Source organism: Ambystoma mexicanum, chromosome 6q (assembly GCF_040938575.1).
Source record: "Ambystoma mexicanum isolate Mex_15411 chromosome 6q, UKY_AmexF1_1, whole genome shotgun sequence".
Taxonomy (NCBI): domain Eukaryota; kingdom Metazoa; phylum Chordata; class Amphibia; order Caudata; family Ambystomatidae; genus Ambystoma; species Ambystoma mexicanum.
In genome coordinates, this window is record NC_090937.1 from 614265516 (window position 1) to 614285335 (window position 19820).

The 19820-nt window shown below is 48.4% G+C and overlaps 1 protein-coding gene across 4 annotated transcripts in view; it reads left to right on the plus strand.

The window, feature by feature from the left end:
* The window catches only part of LOC138516177 (cilia- and flagella-associated protein 337-like), a 716411-nt gene that overhangs the window by 675584 nt on the left and 21007 nt on the right, over positions 1-19820 (plus strand). The gene's annotated exons all lie outside the window — the stretch shown is intronic.

The window sequence follows — 19820 nt, forward strand, 5'->3', positions numbered from 1 at the left end:
GGGGGCCTGCCGGGACCCACATGCAGATCCTGCCTCGAGAGGATAGACGGGGAGGCAGATTCCCCTGCATTGGACATGCAAAAACCTCAGTGGACTTGAGGCTGGAGAGCCATTTCGTCTTACCCTACCTGGAGGATAGTGGTGACTGCCTTGCGCTACATCTCCAGGTAAGTGCGGGTTGCGGGGGGGCCACAGAGTCAATAGAGGTGGTGGGACCCTCGGCGCCCCTCCTCCTCATAGCAGCACCATTTAAGTATTCAGCTGGCGGGCGGGAGGAGGAATCCTGGGAGGAGCTGTTTTGAACCCCTGCGCCCTATGCCGCACTTGCGGTACCATTAGGAGAGCTAGAGGGCCCACTGCGATGACCAACAGCAACTAGAGATACTGCACTGAAATGCCCAGAACAAGATCTACAGGGAGCCTAACGGCTGCACCCTAAGAGGTGCTGATCTTCGGGGGGTCACTAAGTAGGTGAAGAAGCCTTTGAGACGTCAGCCAGCCATCAGAGATTGAAACAAATTCGCCGCCTCAGCCGCGGCTCTGGGGGGCGCCGGAACATGCAGAGAAGAGCGCCACAACCACAGGATCTGATACCCCACTGCAGAAATATGTCTAGAAATAAGAATAAGGACACTCCAGGCGCCTCCAAGATGGCGAAAAAACTTCAGGAGGGGTCACTTGCTCACATCTGGGCCAGGGATCCTGATGAGCGGAGGCCCCGTGACCCTAAGGAGGGGGCCATGGTAGCGGAGCTGGATCCCAACCATGAGCCACAGGAGCTGCCCGTCACCCGCTCAATGCTTAAGGCCCTCCTTGGAGAGTTAGTAGAGAAAATCACAGAAGCAGGACAGAAGCAAATGGATGTGTTGAGGGAAGACCTGGTTGAAGGCTTGCAAGAGATCAAAAGCGATCTCAGTAAAATTGAAGAGAGGGTGGATACGAATGAGAGGGCCATACAGGAGCTGACTGACGATGCGCGGAGGGTGGACGTACTTCTGGAAACCTTGGCCACAGCCACGCATAATCTAGAGCTGAGGGCCGAAGATCTGGAGAACAGGTCCAGAAGGTCCAATGTACGTGTTAAGTCCTTGCCAGAAGCTGTTCTTGATAAAGAGTTGGCTGAAATGATGAGGGCTATTTTTGGAGACCTATGAGACGAAGAACAGAACAGTGATCTCAGATTCTACAGGAACCGGGAGCGAGACCACGAGACGTCCTTGTGGCGTTCCATAGCTGCTCGCAGAAAAAAAGGGTCCTGCAAGCAGCCAGAAAGGCGGGCCAAATCTCCCATAATTGAGTAGAAATCCAGCTGTTCCAGGACCTATCCCAAACCACACTGAATAGGAGAAGGCGCATGACCCCAATTCTGGTTCACCTAAGGGAAAAACAAATCAGATACGGATGGCTCAATCCATTTGCCCTCAGTTTCATATGGCAGGGGAAAAATCATAGAATCACGAAATGCTAGCAGGGAATAGCCCTACTTGGCCTGGAAGACAATGCGATACCGTCGCGTGCATCCTCGATTGGTCGAGTGGCTCCCCGGAAGCCGTGGGAATGGACAGAAGCAGCTTCGAAGAAATCAAGGAAGGAACGAAAACAGCTATCCGGCAGATCTCGTGCCCAGGCCTCGGTGCCAGAACAGGGAGATCATCCTGAAAGGAAGGACACTTAAGCTTTTTAACGAGCACGACCCAAGCCTTGTTTGATATCCCTGGGAAGGGTGTATACTTGCAGAAAATTAAGTGCTTGTAAGAATAGAAGAGGTGGAGCCGTAACAAGGGCGGGAAGCAATGGCGAGGAGATGGTAACCCGGCTTCTTGGAATGGGAATCGGAGTTCCTGCCTGGAGATAAACCGGGTTGTTATTAGGATCTGGCTATCAGGCTTTCCAACCGAGAGGGGCTAGGTGCCAGCTGGATCCACCCGGTGGGGGGATGGGGGTTGGGGGGGATGGAATGGGAAGGGGTGGGTTGATCCAGAAGCTAGGGGCTAATTAAAGGTTTTCAGAACCAAAGGTCTTGTCCAACCTATTAGAAGTGCGGAGTCTCACCTTTGTCGGTGTTGAGGGTACACTTAAAATGATCCACCAAATGGTCTAGTACAGATCATATTAAGGTATTGACTTTAAATGTCAATGGCTTAAACTCCCCGCTCAAGAGAAAAAAAGTCGAGAGATTCCTCCGCGGGGGAAAGCCCGTATATAGCCACACTCCAGGAGACTCATATTCAGACTAAGGATATACACAGAATCAAAATCTGGGGGTATAAAAGATTGATCCAGGCCACCCAACCTAGCAAGAAAGGGGGGGTAATAATAGCTCTGAGGGACGGGCTAGATATGGAAATCAAATCAACACAAAAAGATGAACAAGTTGGTATCTGGCGGTTCAGTTGGAGGGCAAGGGTGAGCCTCTCACAATTGCAACAATATATGCACCTAATAATGGTCAAGACTCCTTTATTCAGAAGTCCCTGACCTGACTAGGTCATTTTGCCAGGGGTAGCATAACGGGGGACTTCAACATGGCATGGAATCCCGCAATAGACAGGACTAAGGTCACATGGGGGCAGCAGGGGGGCCCATCAGGAGACCTCAGGAGGAAAATGGGTGAATTAGCCATAATAGATGCTTGGAGGGAAACCAAAGGGAGTGCACCAGGGTACACATTTTACTCATATGCACATAAATCCCAATCCCGCATAGATTACATATGGATGTCCTCCCCTTTATTGGGCTCCTTAACAGATATTACTCTAGGGACTATGTCAATCTCGGATCACGCATCAATAACCCTGGTTATTGCTAGACCAAGCGGACTAATAAGCCTGTGGAGATGGCGATATCCCACGCCAGTGTTCCAGGATGTAGTACTGGTCAAGGAAATAGAACAAGAGCTTGAGGATTTTGTAGCCTATAATAGCTGGGAAGACACATCCCCCCCAGGTATGGTGGGATGCCCTTAAGGCCACGATACGGGGCAAGATTATCGCGGTCAAGGCTAGGAGGGAACGAGAGCTAAGGCTTGAGGAAGAGAACCTGGGGCGTAAGCTCAAAGAGGCAATGAAGCAGATGGCTGTGAAACATACGAGAGCAGCCGAGAGGGAGGTCCGTTCCATTAGGGGACAAATCAATCTCATTCAGACAAAGGCAGCGGAACATAGTTTCCTACGCTTGCGCCAAAAATATTATGTTAAGGCCAACAGATCCGATCGCCTTCTAGCGTAAATGCTAAGGAAAGGAAGAAAATAACAAAACCATTTTAAGAATCAGGGTAGAGGCAGGTCAGGCCTATACACAAACCCATGAGATACATGGGGAGTTTTGCAGATTTTACACCAAACTGTACTCCTCTGGGGACCCAGACCTGGTAATGCAAAAGGCCTACCTGGACCAAATAACACTTGAGGCGATATTAAACGAGGACAGGGACAGACTAGAGGAAGATATAACGACAGACAAGGTCAGGAAGGCTATTGCCTCATTAGCAATGAATAAGGCTCCCGGACCTGACGGCTTTGTGGCCGAATTCTATAAATTTTACAAAGAGTTCTTAATCCCGCATCTAACAAGGCTGTTTAACCAGATCGGGCCCGCCAAGGTCCTACCCAGATCTATGGAAGAAGCAAAGGTCATCCTGATTCACAAGAAGGGGAAAGACCCAGAGTTGTGTGGCTCCTATCGCCCGATCGCGTTAATAAACGTGGATGCTAAGATACACACTAAGGTACTCGTGGCCAGGCTAGATTCGATCATGCCCAAACTAGTAAGATCCGATCAGGCGGGGTTCATTAAGGGCAGGCAAACAGCAGAGAACGTGCAGAGGATATCCCATCTGATTGAAAAAACTCAGCCGAAGCGGGTCCATGCCCTCCTTCTTGCAATAAACGCCGAAAAGGACTTTGATCGGGTGGAGTGGCCTTCCTCTTCACCACGATGGAAAAGATGGGATTTGGGCCCAAATATTTAGACAGGATTAAGGCCAACTATCAAGCCCCGATCCTTCGATTGATAGTTTATGGTCAGGTATCCGAACCGGTTATTGTAGAACGAGGCACCAAACTGGGATGCCTTCTTTCCCCACTGCTATATGCCTTACATCTTGAACCATTCCTGTCAGTGCTGAGAGGATCTGCCTCGATATCTGGCATCCCATTCGGGAGTCAGGAGCATAAAGTGGCTGCTTTTGCAGACAACCTTCTTTTCTCACTGACCTACCCCGACCAGGCCCTGCGGGGAGTTAGCGAGGAACTTGCCCAGTTCGGGCAAGTAGCCGGACAGAGAGTGAATGCCAATAAGTCAGAAATACTTAGCCTCAACCTCCCAACACCCACTGTACAACCTGTACAACAAATCAGGGAGATGTATGAATGTAGATGGGCAAGTGATAGCATCAAATATCTGGGAGTGCACTTAACCAAAACTATAGAGGGAATATACCATGCAAATTATCTGCCTCTTCTGAAAAAGATTAAATCAAAGCTAATAGACTGGGGGCCGCTCTCAATCCCGTGGTTGGGACGGGTGAATGTCTTAAAAATGGCGGTATTGCCACAGTTGCTCTATTTGTTTGCAGCTTTTCCGGTAGACATCCCCCGGGCCTTCTTCAGGTCCCTACGGAAGGCGACTAGCCGCTTCATTTTGAACCATAAACAGCCGAGAATCTCCGCTGCCCTCATGGGAACTCTGACCTCTCGTGGGTGCATGGGGGTGCAAGACTTTAGGAACTATTATATAGTGGCGCAAATTAGGATACTTAGAGATTGGCAGAGGGATGACAGGAATAAACCCTGGAGGCCGATGGATAGGTCGGTGGCGGCGGGACATTTAGAAACCACAGGAAGATAGAACTCCCCAAATGTATGCCAGTAAAATTACCTCGACATTGGGGCAAGCGTGGGACACTTCAGTGAAGGAGGCTCAGATCACCGCATTCCCATCCCCATATGCACCACTGTGGGGAAATCTTCAATTTACCACGCGTTCTGACACACTAACATTTGGGAAATGGTACCACGTGGGTGCAGGATGGTGAGGGATATGTTTGTTGACGGAAAAGTCAAAGACTTCGAGCAATGCAAACTAGATTTTGGCTTAGACGAGAGAGAAAGGTATGGATATATGCAACTGAAAGAAAGAAGGGTTCACAAAATAATAAGTCAGAATGTTCAGGTCGTTGGCCTCCCTTCTCCATGTTTTCAGCACGGGGCAAGGCGGTTCACTTGAGCCAAGCACACACTCTTGCTTCTTCGACACGTGTGTACAGTTCTAATTCCAGTATCAGGGCCTTCTGTGCCCAAGTCTCATTTCTCATCAAAGTCTCTTGTTTAAGAGGGCCCGATGTTCAAAATAAAAATAGCAAGTTCTTTACTTTTTACAATTATGCGATTTGGATGCCTCACCCTGGATCCCTCACACCCGGGCTCAGATCCCTTTTTAGATACTATAGATCCACCTATTCCAGGCTCAGATCCCTTTTTAGATATTGCAGATCCCTCTCAGCCGTGCTCAGATCCCTTCTTCACATTCAATCAGTCTCCCTCAGCCGGGCTCTGACCAATTGCAGTTCACTTTATACTTATCAAAGACTTTCGAATATGTATCGGTTTAGCGTGACCCATCGCAGGAGCACTTTGATACAAAGTTCCTTTCTTACAATGCAGTTGCCATTTAGTTAGATACCTAACCGAGACTTTCGAATGAGCACCCACGTGGCGCCAGACCGCTCTGTACACGGTCTCTGATTTGGATTTTTCCAAGTACATTCACTCCTTTAGTTTCCACTTTTGCACGCCTCATCACATGTGCTTCAAACACTGTCCTTTGTGGATTTCCTCTTACAATGTTGCTATTTGCAACCTTGGTCCAAACATAAGTTGATTTTGTATCGGTTTCCCCGACTCACCGGCTGTCCGATGGCTGTTAGAAACATAATTGAGAAAACAGTTCCCATGTGGGCGGGGATAAAGTATATCTAATTGAACACCTAATGGAATGTCGACATATTTTCTTATCCAGGCGGTGGCATGCAATGTGTCTGTGCAGTAATCACATGTACTACAGGGCCTGTAGCAGGGCTGATTGTTCTAGTATTTTAATGTGAATACATTTTGAACATAAATACATGTTTAAAATGTTAATAAAAATCTGTTGTTCATAAAACCTGGATGCGTCTATGTTGAGCAGTTATGAGCGAACATGTCTGGACTGAAGCTGGCGAAAATATATTATGATGAAGGCGGTGTTGGTAGTTATGGAGGGGTTAATAGCCTGTGCCGTAAACTGCAAACCAATGGTGAGAAGGTGTCACAGGGAGTGGTCAAGACGTGGCTTTCAGGGGAGGTGGCCTACATAAGCCGGTCCGAAAACATTTTAAAAGGTGAATGACCATGGTATCTGACGTCGACCAACAATAGCAGGCAGCTACTATGTATTTGAGCCAGTTCTACGAAGACGACGATGGTTTCCTCTTTATTCTGGCCGGCATCAACGTTCTATCAAAATACACCTTTGTTGAGGCTTTAATGAACAAGAAGGGTCACAGCGTGGCAACGGCTTTTAAATGCATCTTTAACAAAGGCTGAGTCCCTACTCAACTACAGATGGACGCCAGTAAGGAATTTTTAAATAAGCCACTACAGAGTTTTCTAAAGCAACACAGGGTACATCACTTCTTAACATACTCCGAAGTTAAAGTCTCTATTGTAGAACGTTTTATACAAACTTTTAAAACACGGCACTGGTGATTTTCCATGGCTAAAAACACCCATGGATATGTGTAAGTGTTACCCACATTTATAAATGTGTATAACAACACGCATCGTAGATGAATGAGAATAGTACTCGTTTTTGGGCTGAAATGCAGATCCAACTTGAGAAGAACCATATCGAGTTCATTTGCAGTGTCGACTCCCCATCACCAACTAAGGGAGGGAGAGTTTCATAGGTACCCTGCCCTTATAGCCCAGAAAAAGCATCAAAGAGAAAGTTTCCTGTTGTTGGAGTATGAGTTTCAACAAGCAGCATTAATGTAATGAAGAAAACCTTTCTTCCATTGCCCCCATTTTACCTTAACAGGACCTGGGGAGGCCATAAATACGGGTGGGCCTGGAACACCTGGCATTGCCATACTCTTCCCCCCTTTTTAAAAAATGATGCTCTCAATGTATAGTTTCAGCAAAGCTTGCAAGATATCCTATGTCGGCGAGACTTGATTTTTACACTTTCCTTTGTACTCAATGCGAAAACTGGATTGCAACACTCAACACATTAACGTGTTCTTCCAAAAAGTTACCACTAGATGGCACTACATGGACGAATCAACACGGCTCAAGCTTGAGGGATCCATGCACACATCCTTGATACATTGATTGTCCCAGCAGGTCAGGCGTACATCCACAGGTGCGCGTCACAGCGCAGGGTGAGGTCCTTTCCTTGCGCACAATGTCTATATGCTTGCTGTGAGTATGGCGAGCACAGAACCCGAAACAATGGCAATATACATTTGATTGCTCTTCTGCGTTCTGCTATGGCTGCACGTGGGTTGCACCAAACACAAAGATATACTTATAACCAGCTTTATTAAGATTAAAAGGGTAACAGACCCCAGCACAGCTTCCTCCTCTCACACCAAACGTATACATTCACGCTATGAGCGGGAGCTCATTAGTCTGATATCCATATAGGGGGGTTGCGTCCCTGGCGATGCCTAGACTCCTTGGGACTGGAGTACGGGGGCTGTTCAAAGGGTTATCTAGAGGGCTTTGTTGTTGACGAGGAGTAATGGAGGCACCAGTTTTTACCTGCTCTAGAAGCTGCTGTTCGGCGATGTTACCCACAACGGCTGTCGTGATATTTAAATCAGCGACTGCTTGAATAAACTCGTTCCAGCCGATGGGGGCATTTATCATAGATGGGGGGTGTCGATTCGTAACACCACGTCGTAAATCATGCAGGTTCGAACCCCTTACAACCCTGCCTCTGTAAATAAACTCACCCCTATCAGCCCAGCCCGCCAAATCCTTTACATTTTCCATCTTATGTAGCAATAGTTCTGCATTTGGTTTATAGCGTTGGTTAGGAGTATTCACCACGTCTGCCACTACCGGATCTGGCCCTGGTGGAGCCTTCACACTGCTAGATTCTTCGGGCAGCATGTATAAAGTAAATCTTTTCTCTGCATCACCGCGCCGGGTGTGGTTTAAATATTTATGCAAAATATCTTTGTATAAGGCTGCTTCATCATGTGCCAGTAAATGAGGTCTGTTTAAAACATCCTTCATTTCCGAGTCAAGATGCATAATGGCAACCTTCAGTATATCCCAATCCGTCGAAGGTGTGGGGTGGGGGGGGGTTGTCAGACTTTCTAACTGCCGCTTGTCCACCAAATACATTTTATGGGTGTGCTCCATCACTGTCCCCAAGCAATCTGGTAATTAGCTGTAGGGCTATGTCTATCAAAAATCCTATGAATCTGCCAGCTTGGGACACCGCTTTTCTTTTAGCCTGTAGCGATTTTCACTTATTGACCAGCTTCTTGATGACTTTCTTTTTTTTTCTACACAATTATTTGGCGGTGTGTTATGGGTACATGTCCCTTTAAAGTGTTCTGAGTACTCTGCAAAATAGCAGCCACCAGATCTTCAGAGGCCGCAGGGCTATCATGGCTAGTTGCTTATCCCGGGGGTTTGTAAATAACACTATATAACTAGCAGTTAGTATTATAGATCTGTTGCTCTTGCTGAACAAGTTCTGCACGATGTAACAAATGATTAGATTGCGGTGGTGGGAGTACAGAGTAAAGGCTTTTTCTAGCTCAGCGTTCTGGCCCCCTCAGTCATCAAATCATCCACGATGATCATATTCACCATGCTCGGCGGATGAAAACGATCGTCATTGAGGCGTACCCTCTAAAAACCGAAGGTGTTTAAACTGCTGTTGAAAGGTGGTATAAAGAGGTTACAAGTAGCTGTAAAACCAGACAATATTATGGGGAACATGTGTCATTTCGGTGTGGGTTTTTTCTGGATGCTTTCTGACAAAATAACTCTTGCAGCTGCTGAAAGGCCTTTCCAGCACAAACACGAATGGATGTTGTCGCCTGGTATCCATAACGACAAATACTTGAGCACTAACAAACCATGTACAGATACCTACGCGCAAGAACCCCGGTTAGGTTAAATCACAGCAGGTGGTTAACCTTTCAACCTTCGAGGGGTTGGTAAAAACAAACACAGCTGTATCTGGAAGTGTATATTTGGCGCTTAAGCACCCTGTGAAAACCTACAAATGAAATGCATGGCCTTTCTAGCTTACCTTGAAGAGGCGAGTAAAAAACATGCGACAATTTCTGCATATTTTCTTCAACACCATTTGTTTTAAAGACTATAGAAAACACACAGCCATTGTATATGATACACAACATACCTTTAGATGTTATAATGAATGATACAACATATGGCTGCTCCACCCCACGTTACCTGCAGGACAATACTTCATACTTAAAAACTGTAGCGGCTACCCTCACAATCTCTGGTGGTGGTTGTTTGGGTCAAAGCCACTACATACAACTCCCCATGAATGGTACCTTGATGGCTGTGGCACAGCCCCAGCTGTATGTCCTCTGACAATGACAAACTACTGTTACCAGCTCTTGGGCTTGCAAATAGTGTCAGTGTTCAAAATCCGCTGGTGCTTGTTGATGTATTTCCACACTGTCGGTTGTGAGGCAACCTTAAAACACCCCAAAAGCCATTCTGAAACTGCGGTGGACCCCCATCATCCTTGGGTCTTGCTGGCTCCAGAAACAGATGGGGCGTGTTGCGTTAGCTTGATCAATTGCCATAAATCCAACGGCTCCTGATTGTCAGTTGACACATGTCACATCCAGAGAGCACCTACAGCCTTGGTAGCCGCAGCTCCTTCACTGTATACCCCATTGTGATGGCAAAGCAAAAGGCACCATCACCCTCACTATACCTTGTGCTTGCAGATAGCAGCAGAGCCCAATAACCATGCTCTCTTCTTGAGACATTTCCATGACAACAGTTGCCAGTGCCCCTCAAGTACGCCAAAAGCCATTCTCCATTGTCGGTGGCAACTGTAGGCATGGTATCGAAGTAAGACAGACACAAGTGACCATATTTCAAGGGTGTTTATTGAACTTTCACAAGGGGTGAAAAACACCTATGTAAACCTAAATCTACAGATGGAAGCAAGCTATAACCATCAAATAATAATGCAGTCCTAGTGGACTCTTGTCAAAAGAAAAGGGCCTATACTTTCACTGTCAAGAAAACAAGAACTGAGGTTTTCAAGATGGCGGCGTGAAAGGGAATATGCACTGCCCGGAGCTCCCGTCCCAAACATGCTGATAAGCACAGAAAATTCATCATAAAAGTGCATTTGCCCTCCTCGGGAACAGGTACAAGTCACTGCGGTTACACAGGGAACTGTGGAGCCCCCACATCAGCCCTGAAGTTGCCGCTGGAGCGGGAGTGCCGGAGACTGAGGAGCCCCAAGTCAGCCCTGGAATAGCCGCTGGAGTGCGGCAAGTGGCGGAGAACGCCGAGGAGGCCACCGCCTTAAGTGGGGAGACCCAACAGCAGACCCGAGCGGCGCTGGGGCTCAATTCGACAGAAGGAACCGGTGCGGTCCTCGTAGAGCATAGGCTGCAGGCAGAGGAGAGAAGGCGGGCTCAGCTGAGGTGGCGACCCACTCCGTCGGGCCTGGAGGACTTCGTCTCCCGCAGCGGGCGGGAGGCAGCGCTGGCCCCAGAGGCTGCGGCGGACTGGCAGAGCGCAGAGACGCGGCCTCCAGTGGGGTCAGGGGGGCCTGCCGGGACCCACATGCAGATCCTGCCTCGAGAGGATAGACGGGGAGGCAGATTCCCCTGCATTGGACATGCAAAAACCTCAGTGGACTTGAGGCTGGAGAGCCATTTCGTCTTACCCTACCTGGAGGATAGTGGTGACTGCCTTGCGCTACATCTCCAGGTAAGTGCGGGTTGCGGGGGGGCCACAGAGTCAATAGAGGTGGTGGGACCCTCGGCGCCCCTCCTCCTCATAGCAGCACCATTTAAGTATTCAGCTGGCGGGCGGGAGGAGGAATCCTGGGAGGAGCTGTTTTGAACCCCTGCGCCCTATGCCGCACTTGCGGTACCATTAGGAGAGCTAGAGGGCCCACTGCGATGACCAACAGCAACTAGTGATACTGCACTGAAATGCCCAGAACAAGATCTACAGGGAGCCTAACGGCTGCACCCTAAGAGGTGCTGATCTTCGGGGGGTCACTAAGTAGGTGAAGAAGCCTTTGAGACGTCAGCCAGCCATCAGAGATTGAAACAACTTCGCCGCCTCAGCCGCGGCTCTGGGGGGCGCCGGAACATGCAGAGAAGAGCGCCACAACCACAGGATCTGATACCCCACTGCAGAAATATGTCTAGAAATAAGAATAAGGACACTCCAGGCGCCTCCAAGATGGCGAAAAAACTTCAGGAGGGGTCACTTGCTCAGATCTGGGCCAGGGATCCTGATGAGCGGAGGCCCCGTGACCCTAAGGAGGGGGCCATGGTAGCGGAGCTGGATCCCAACCATGAGCCACAGGAGCTGCCCGTCACCCGCTCAATGCTTAAGGCCCTCCTTGGAGAGTTAGTAGAGAAAATCACAGAAGCAGGACAGAAGCAAATGGATGTGTTGAGGGAAGACCTGGCTGAAGGCTTGCAAGAGATCAAAAGCGATCTCAGTAAAATTGAAGAGAGGGTGGATACGAATGAGAGGGCCATACAGGAGCTGACTGACGATGCGCGGAGGGTGGACGTACTTCTGGAAACCTTGGCCACAGCCACGCATAATCTAGAGCTGAGGGCCGAAGATCTGGAGAACAGGTCCAGAAGGTCCAATGTACGTGTTAAGTCCTTGCCAGAAGCTGTTCTTGATAAAGAGTTGGCTGAAATGATGAGGGCTATTTTTGGAGACCTATGAGACGAAGAACAGAACAGTGATCTCAGATTCTACAGGAACCGGGAGCGAGACCACGAGACGTCCTTGTGGCGTTCCATAGCTGCTCGCAGAAAAAGAGGGTCCTGCAAGCAGCCAGAAAGGCGGGCCAAATCTCCCATAATTGAGTAGAAATCCAGCTGTTCCAGGACCTATCCCAAACCACACTGAATAGGAGAAGGCGCATGACCCCAATTCTGGTTCACCTAAGGGAAAAACAAATCAGATACGGATGGCTCAATCCATTTGCCCTCAGTTTCATATGGCAGGGGAAAAATCATAGAATCACGAAATGCTAGCAGGGAATAGCCCTACTTGGCCTGGAAGACAATGCGATACCGTCGCGTGCATCCTCGATTGGTCGACTGGCCCCCCGGAAGCCGTGGGAATGGACAGAAGCAGCTTCGAAGAAATCAAGGAAGGAACGAAAACAGCTATCCGGCAGATCTCGTGCCCAGGCCTCGGTGCCAGAACAGGGAGATCATCCTGAAAGGAAGGACACTTAAGCTTTTTAACGAGCACGACCCAAGCCTTGTTTGATATCCCTGGGAAGGGTGTATACTTGCAGAAAATTAAGTGCTTGTAAGAATAGAAGAGGTGGAGCCGTAACAAGGGCGGGAAGCAATGGCGAGGAGATGGTAACCCGGCTTCTTGGAATGGGAATCGGAGTTCCTGCCTGGAGATAAACCGGGTTGTTATTAGGATCTGGCTATCAGGCTTTCCAACCGAGAGGGGCTAGGTGCCAGCTGGATCCACCCGGTGGGGGGATGGGGGTTGGGGGGGGATGGAATGGGAAGGGGTGGGGAGGGTGGGTTGATCCAGAAGCTAGGGGCTAATTAAAGGTTTTCAGAACCAAAGGTCTTGTCCAACCTATTAGAAGTGCGGAGTCTCACCTTTGTCGGTGTTGAAGGTACACTTAAAATGATCCACCAAATGGTCTAGTACAGATCATATTAAGGTATTGACTTTAAATGTCAATGGCTTAAACTCCCCGCTCAAGAGAAAAAAAGTCGAGAGATTCCTCCGCGGGGGAAAGCCCGTATATAGCCACACTCCAGGAGACTCATATTCAGACTAAGGATATACACAGAATCAAAATCTGGGGGTATAAAAGATTGATCCAGGCCACCCAACCTAGCAAGAAAGGGGGGGGTAATAATAGCTCTGAGGGACGGGCTAGATATGGAAATCAAATCAACACAAAAAGATGAACAAGTTGGTATCTGGCGGTTCAGTTGGAGGGCAAGGGTGAGCCTCTCACAATTGCAACAATATATGCACCTAATAATGGTCAAGACTCCTTTATTCAGAAGTCCCTGACCTGACTAGGTCATTTTGCCAGGGGTAGCATAACGGGGGACTTCAACATGGCATGGAATCCCGCAATAGACAGGACTAAGGTCACATGGGGGCAGCAGGGGGGCCCATCAGGAGACCTCAGGAGGAAAATGGGTGAATTAGCCATAATAGATGCTTGGAGGGAAACCAAAGGGAGTGCACCAGGGTACACATTTTACTCATATGCACATAAATCCCAATCCCGCATAGATTACATATGGATGTCCTCCCCTTTATTGGGCTCCTTAACAGATATTACTCTAGGGACTATGTCAATCTCGGATCACGCATCAATAACCCTGGTTATTGCTAGACCAAGCGGACTAATAAGCCTGTGGAGATGGCGATATCCCACGCCAGTGTTCCGGATGTAGTACTGGTCAAGGAAATAGAACAAGAGCTTGAGGATTTTGTAGCCTATAATAGCTGGGAAGACACATCCCCCCCAGGTATGGTGGGATGCCCTTAAGGCCACGATACGGGGCAAGATTATCGCGGTCAAGGCTAGGAGGGAACGAGAGCTAAGGCTTGAGGAAGAGAACCTGGGGCGTAAGCTCAAAGAGGCAATGAAGCAGATGGCTGTGAAACATACGAGAGCAGCCGAGAGGGAGGTCCGTTCCATTAGGGGACAAATCAATCTCATTCAGACAAAGGCAGCGGAACATAGTTTCCTACGCTTGCGCCAAAAATATTATGTTAAGGCCAACAGATCCGATCGCCTTCTAGCGTAAATGCTAAGGAAAGGAAGAAAATAACAAAACCATTTTAAGAATCAGGGTAGAGGTAGGTCAGGCCTATACACAAACCCATGAGATACATGGGGAGTTTTGCAGATTTTACACCAAACTGTACTCCTCTGGGGACCCAGACCTGGTAATGCAAAAGGCCTACCTGGACCAAATAACACTTGAGGCGATATTAAACGAGGACAGGGACAGACTAGAGGAAGATATAACGACAGACAAGGTCAGGAAGGCTATTGCCTCATTAGCAATGACTAAGGCTCCCGGACCGGACGGCTTTGTGGCCGAATTCTATAAATTTTACAAAGAGTTCTTAATCCCGCATCTAACAAGGCTGTTTAACCAGATCGGGCCCGCCAAGGTCCTACCCAGATCTATGGAAGAAGCAAAGGTCATCCTGATTCACAAGAAGGGGAAAGACCCAGAGTTGTGTGGCTCCTATCGCCCGATCGCGTTAATAAACGTGGATGCTAAGATACACACTAAGGTACTCGTGGCCAGGCTAGATTCGATCATGCCCAAACTAGTAAGATCCGATCAGGCGGGGTTCATTAAGGGCAGGCAAACGGCAGAGAACGTGCAGAGGATATCCCATCTGATTGAAAAAACTCAGCCGAAGCGGGTCCACGCCCTCCTTCTTGCAATAAACGCCGAAAAGGACTTTGATCGGGTGGAGTGGCCTTCCTCTTCACCACGATGGAAAAGATGGGATTTGGGTCCAAATATTTAGACAGGATTAAGGCCAACTATCAAGCCCCGATCCTTCGATTGATAGTTTATGGTCAGGTATCCGAACCGGTTATTGTAGAACGAGGCACCAAACTGGGATGCCTTCTTTCCCCACTGCTATATGCCTTACATCTTGAACCATTCCTGTCAGTGCTGAGAGGATCTGCCTCGATATCTGGCATCCCATTCGGGAGTCAGGAGCATAAAGTGGCTGCTTTTGCAGACAACCTTCTTTTCTCACTGACCTACCCCGACCAGGCCCTGCGGGGAGTTAGCGAGGAACTTGCCCAGTTCGGGCAAGTAGCCGGACAGAGAGTGAATGCCAATAAGTCAGAAATACTTAGCCTCAACCTCCCAACACCCACTGTACAACCTGTACAACAAATCAGGGAGATGTATGAATGTAGATGGGCAAGTGATAGCATCAAATATCTGGGAGTGCACTTAACCAAAACTATAGAGGGAATATACCATGCAAATTATCTGCCTCTTCTGAAAAAGATTAAATCAAAGCTAATAGACTGGGGGCCGCTCTCAATCCCGTGGTTGGGACGGGTGAATGTCTTAAAAATGGCGGTATTGCCACAGTTGCTCTATTTGTTTGCAGCTTTTCCGGTAGACATCCCCCGGGCCTTCTTCAGGTCCCTACGGAAGGCGACTAGCCGCTTCATTTTGAACCATAAACAGCCGAGAATCTCCGCTGCCCTCATGGGAACTCTGACCTCTCATGGGTGCATGGGGGTGCAAGACTTTAGGAACTATTATATAGTGGCGCAAATTAGGATACTTAGAGATTGGCAGAGGGATGACAGGAATAAACCCTGGAGGCCGATGGATAGGTCGGTGGCGGCGGGACATTTAGAAACCACAGGAAGATAGAACTCCCCAAATGTATGCCAGTAAAATTACCTCGACATTGGGGCAAGCGTGGGACACTTCAGTGAAGGAGGCTCAGATCACCGCATTCCCATCCCCATATGCACCACTGTGGGGAAATCTTCAATTTACCACGCGTTCTGACACACTAACATTTGGGAAATGGTACCACGGTGGGTGCAGGATGGTGAGGGATATGTTTGTTGACGGAAAAGTCAAAGACTTCGAGCAATGCAAACTAGATTTTGGCTTAGACGAGAGAGAAAGGTATGGATATATGCAACTGAAAGAAAGAAGGGTTCACAAAATAATAAGTCAGAATGTTCAGGTCGTTGGCCTCCATTCTCCATGTTTTCAGCACGGGGCAAGGCGGTTCACTTGAGCCAAGCACACACTCTTGCTTCTTCGACACGTGTGTACAGTTCTAATTCCAGTATCAGGGCCTTCTGTGCCCAAGTCTCATTTCTCATCAAAGTCTCTTGTTTAAGAGGGCCCGATGTTCAAAATAAAAATAGCAAGTTCTTTACTTTTTACAATTATGCGATTTGGATGCCTCACCCTGGATCCCTCACACCCGGGCTCAGATCCCTTTTTAGATACTATAGATCCACCTATTCCAGGCTCAGATCCCTTTTTAGATATTGCAGATCCCTCTCAGCCGTGCTCAGATCCCTTCTTCACATTCAATCAGTCTCCCTCAGCCGGGCTCTGACCAATTGCAGTTCACTTTATACTTATCAAAGACTTTCGAATATGTATCGGTTTAGCGTGACCCATCGCAGGAGCACTTTGATACAAAGTTCCTTTCTTACAATGCAGTTGCCATTTAGTTAGATACCTAACCGAGACTTTCGAATGAGCACCCACGTGGCGCCAGACCGCTCTGTACACGGTCTCTGATTTGGATTTTTCCAAGTACATTCACTCCTTTAGTTTCCACTTTTGCACGCCTCATCACATGTGCTTCAAACACTGTCCTTTGTGGATTTCCTCTTACAATGTTGCTATTTGCAACCTTGGTCCAAACATAAGTTGATTTTGTATCAGTTTCCCCGACTCACCGGCTGTCCTTCTTCTAGTTGCACAGCTTTCTTGCAGGTGCAAAGGACAGTACACCAATGGCAATACTTCCCACCTTGGAACCCTCTACGGTCTCGCACCTTTCTCCTCATGTTAAATCACCACCTGGGAACTGCTGCTTCCCCGTGTGCTTTTCCTCGCTCAGAGTGTGCTTTCGTGCCCCGCCATTTATCCGTGTGGGGAAGTGTGATGGGAGTCAGATATGTGTGATGATTAGTAATTGCCTGACCTTGTTTGACCAGGGTGTTGGAACATGTCAGGTATACGGCTCTTGTGTTAGTCTGTTTTCGCTTACGATGAACTGTCCGTGATAAAGTGTTTGTGTCGGAAAAGGGGGTGGGGGGTTGAGCTTCCAAGTATCCTACCGGGTAAGATGGGGAAAAGGTGTTACAGGAAAGGGGATACTGCGTCCCACCCTTCAGTGTCCCACTTCCACTCCCTGAAGACCCCTCATCCAGGTGATCCTCTGGCACTGGTCCACCGCCAGGAACTGAATCCAATAACAATGGCCCTGTCCTGGACTCCTGGATGACAGATCCCCGGGGACTAGCGAGTGAGCCAAGCCAGGCCTTTGTGGCTTGTAGCACCCTGAAAAACAGCCCCCTCCAACGGCACATAACACAAAACCTTGTTATGCACATCCATCCTCGTTGATTGCGAAGGCCCTGTATCCATATCCATGGGCAGCCCTAGTTTCATGGCGTCAGCATATGTTAGTTGTGATGGTCCACAGTCCACATCCATGGGTAACCATAGTTCCAAAAATCCAATCGGCATCGGGTGTTGGGCTCCAGATGCAATTTTTTCCAGAATCTGCGTGCTGCAGCATCCACTTGTTGGAAGACACATCGGTTCTAAATAGAAAGACTATGGAGTCAAAATACAACACCTTTTACACAGAAACTGTCCTCCGTCAATACATAAAACAGCACCAAACATCACAGCCCCGGTGTAACACCTCAGCACATGTCCCGGCAGTTTGTCAAAAATAAATCTCGGCTACACCACTTCAAAGGTGTGATCTCTAACACATACTCAAATCCACTGCATCTTGGGGCATGTCAAGATTGTATAAAACACTACAAAAGTTAGAACCGTATTTTAAAGGTCTTACCAAACTTCTACCTCACAATTGTGTTTTAAGGTACACATTGCAGTTTTCACATGTAAAGATGCAGGCCAACACTCTGTGCTTGCCTTGCAGACAGAGAATGGACACATTTTGTTTTACTTTGTGCCACTCTGCACGCAGAATAAAATAATTTGTAGCGCCTACTTGGAAGTACAAAACGAATCCAGCACAATCTAAAATATGCACTAGTACAGTCATTGGGACTTGAAAGAAGCCAACATTTACACATCCCCAAACATATCAAGTAAGATGTAGCAACCTAGCACTCGCAACCCTTTAAATAAATCCAGCATTCCAGCGTTCTTTTATTTAACACAACACGTGTGTAACGCTCACCTGATTCTCGCAGAGGTGCCGGTCTTGACTGGGCGACTACCGTATCTCCAAAGGTGATGTGTAGCACCCGGTTGGCTCTTGGGCTGGACCTCTGTGCACTGTATGCCTGACGTGTAGAGTAAGATTTCTGCAGATAGAAAATATGGGGTTAATGAACTGGGGTTATTGGGGTGTCCCTATCTCTTTCCTCTTCGCCTCTCCTGTAGACCCCCAAAGGTTAACGCTCTCACCTTAGGTAAGTGAATGCCGAGCTCTCCATCTGCCTCGGGGCAGGGTGCTGTAACCAGTTTCTTCACTGGATAGGTAGCGCAGGCCTCTTGACTTCAGAGGACTGCTGTCCGTCGTTTACTGCACGAACTGTAAGTTTCGAGTCATTCAAATGTCTTTAAAGTCTTTAGTAATGATGTCTCTTGTTTTGCAGGGTTCCGGCGATGGCGGATGACGGGCTGAAGTGAGTTGAAGATGGAGCCCGTGTGATGAATAGAAGCGCCTGGAAGCACGTAAGTAAGCGCTTGTTGCCTGCTTCACGATGCGCTCTAACTGTCTTTTTATTTTGCAGGTACGAGTTCGGAGCGGCTGCAGGGTGCCGGAATACCCACTGGATTAGATGTGGAAAGGAGTAATGGCACGTGAGTATTAAAGTTCCCCAATGTCTTTAAACGCACCTTGTTTTGTCTTTCAGATGCGGGATGCAGCGCCGAAGGCCTCCGGAGCGTGCAAAGAGTTGGTAAGCTTTTGTTTTTCAGATGCCGGAATGCAGTGTGAAGACCTCCGGAGCGCACAAAGAGTAGGTAAGCCTTTGCCTTTCAGATGCCGGAATGCTAACCTGTTCTTTCTTGTCTTTATAGGTGTTGCTGAAGACTGGATTCAGGATGGTAAGCCTTTGCATTTCAGATGCCGGAATGCTAACCTGTTCTTTCTTGTCTTTATAGGTGTTGCTGAAGACTGGATTCAGGATGGTAAGCCTTTTTCCTTAGGCCCAGGACCGGATGCAGAAGACACGATGAGCGTTCTGCTGCAGAGGTTGCAGAATAACGCAAAGCAAGATTCATCCACCGGGTGTGGTTTAAATAGCCTCCTGTAGTGCTTCGGTGTCTCCTTCCACAGCCACGCCTAGGTAAGAAAAGAGTTCCTGCTTTCCAGAAGAGTTCCACTGTTCTGAATCTAGGGAGTGGCTCCAGCCCCACCCAACAGGAAAAGTAGTTCCAAACAGAAGGGGATCAGAGGCTCAACTAGCAGGCAAGTAAGCAGCATGGTCTGCTGCAGGTAAATCCACCCAAGCATTATGAGCCCGGCGCTTCCAGCGCTGGGACTGGGCATATTTATGAGCCTGGTGCCACTGGCGCCAGGACTGGGTCCAAAAGGTCCCAATTGGGACTGGTTGGCACTCGGAACCTGGGTTATGGATCTGCTTCCAAGGGAGTTGGGAAAACCCTGACCTTTTGGAAGCAGAGATCATGACAGTACCCCCCCTCAAGGCCCCTCCCAAACCGGGCTTCTCTGGGGGTTTTGGCTTGTCAGGAAATGTTCGGTGAAATCTTTTGATTAGGCGAGGAGCGTGGACATATTCAGCAGGTTCCCAGGATCTCT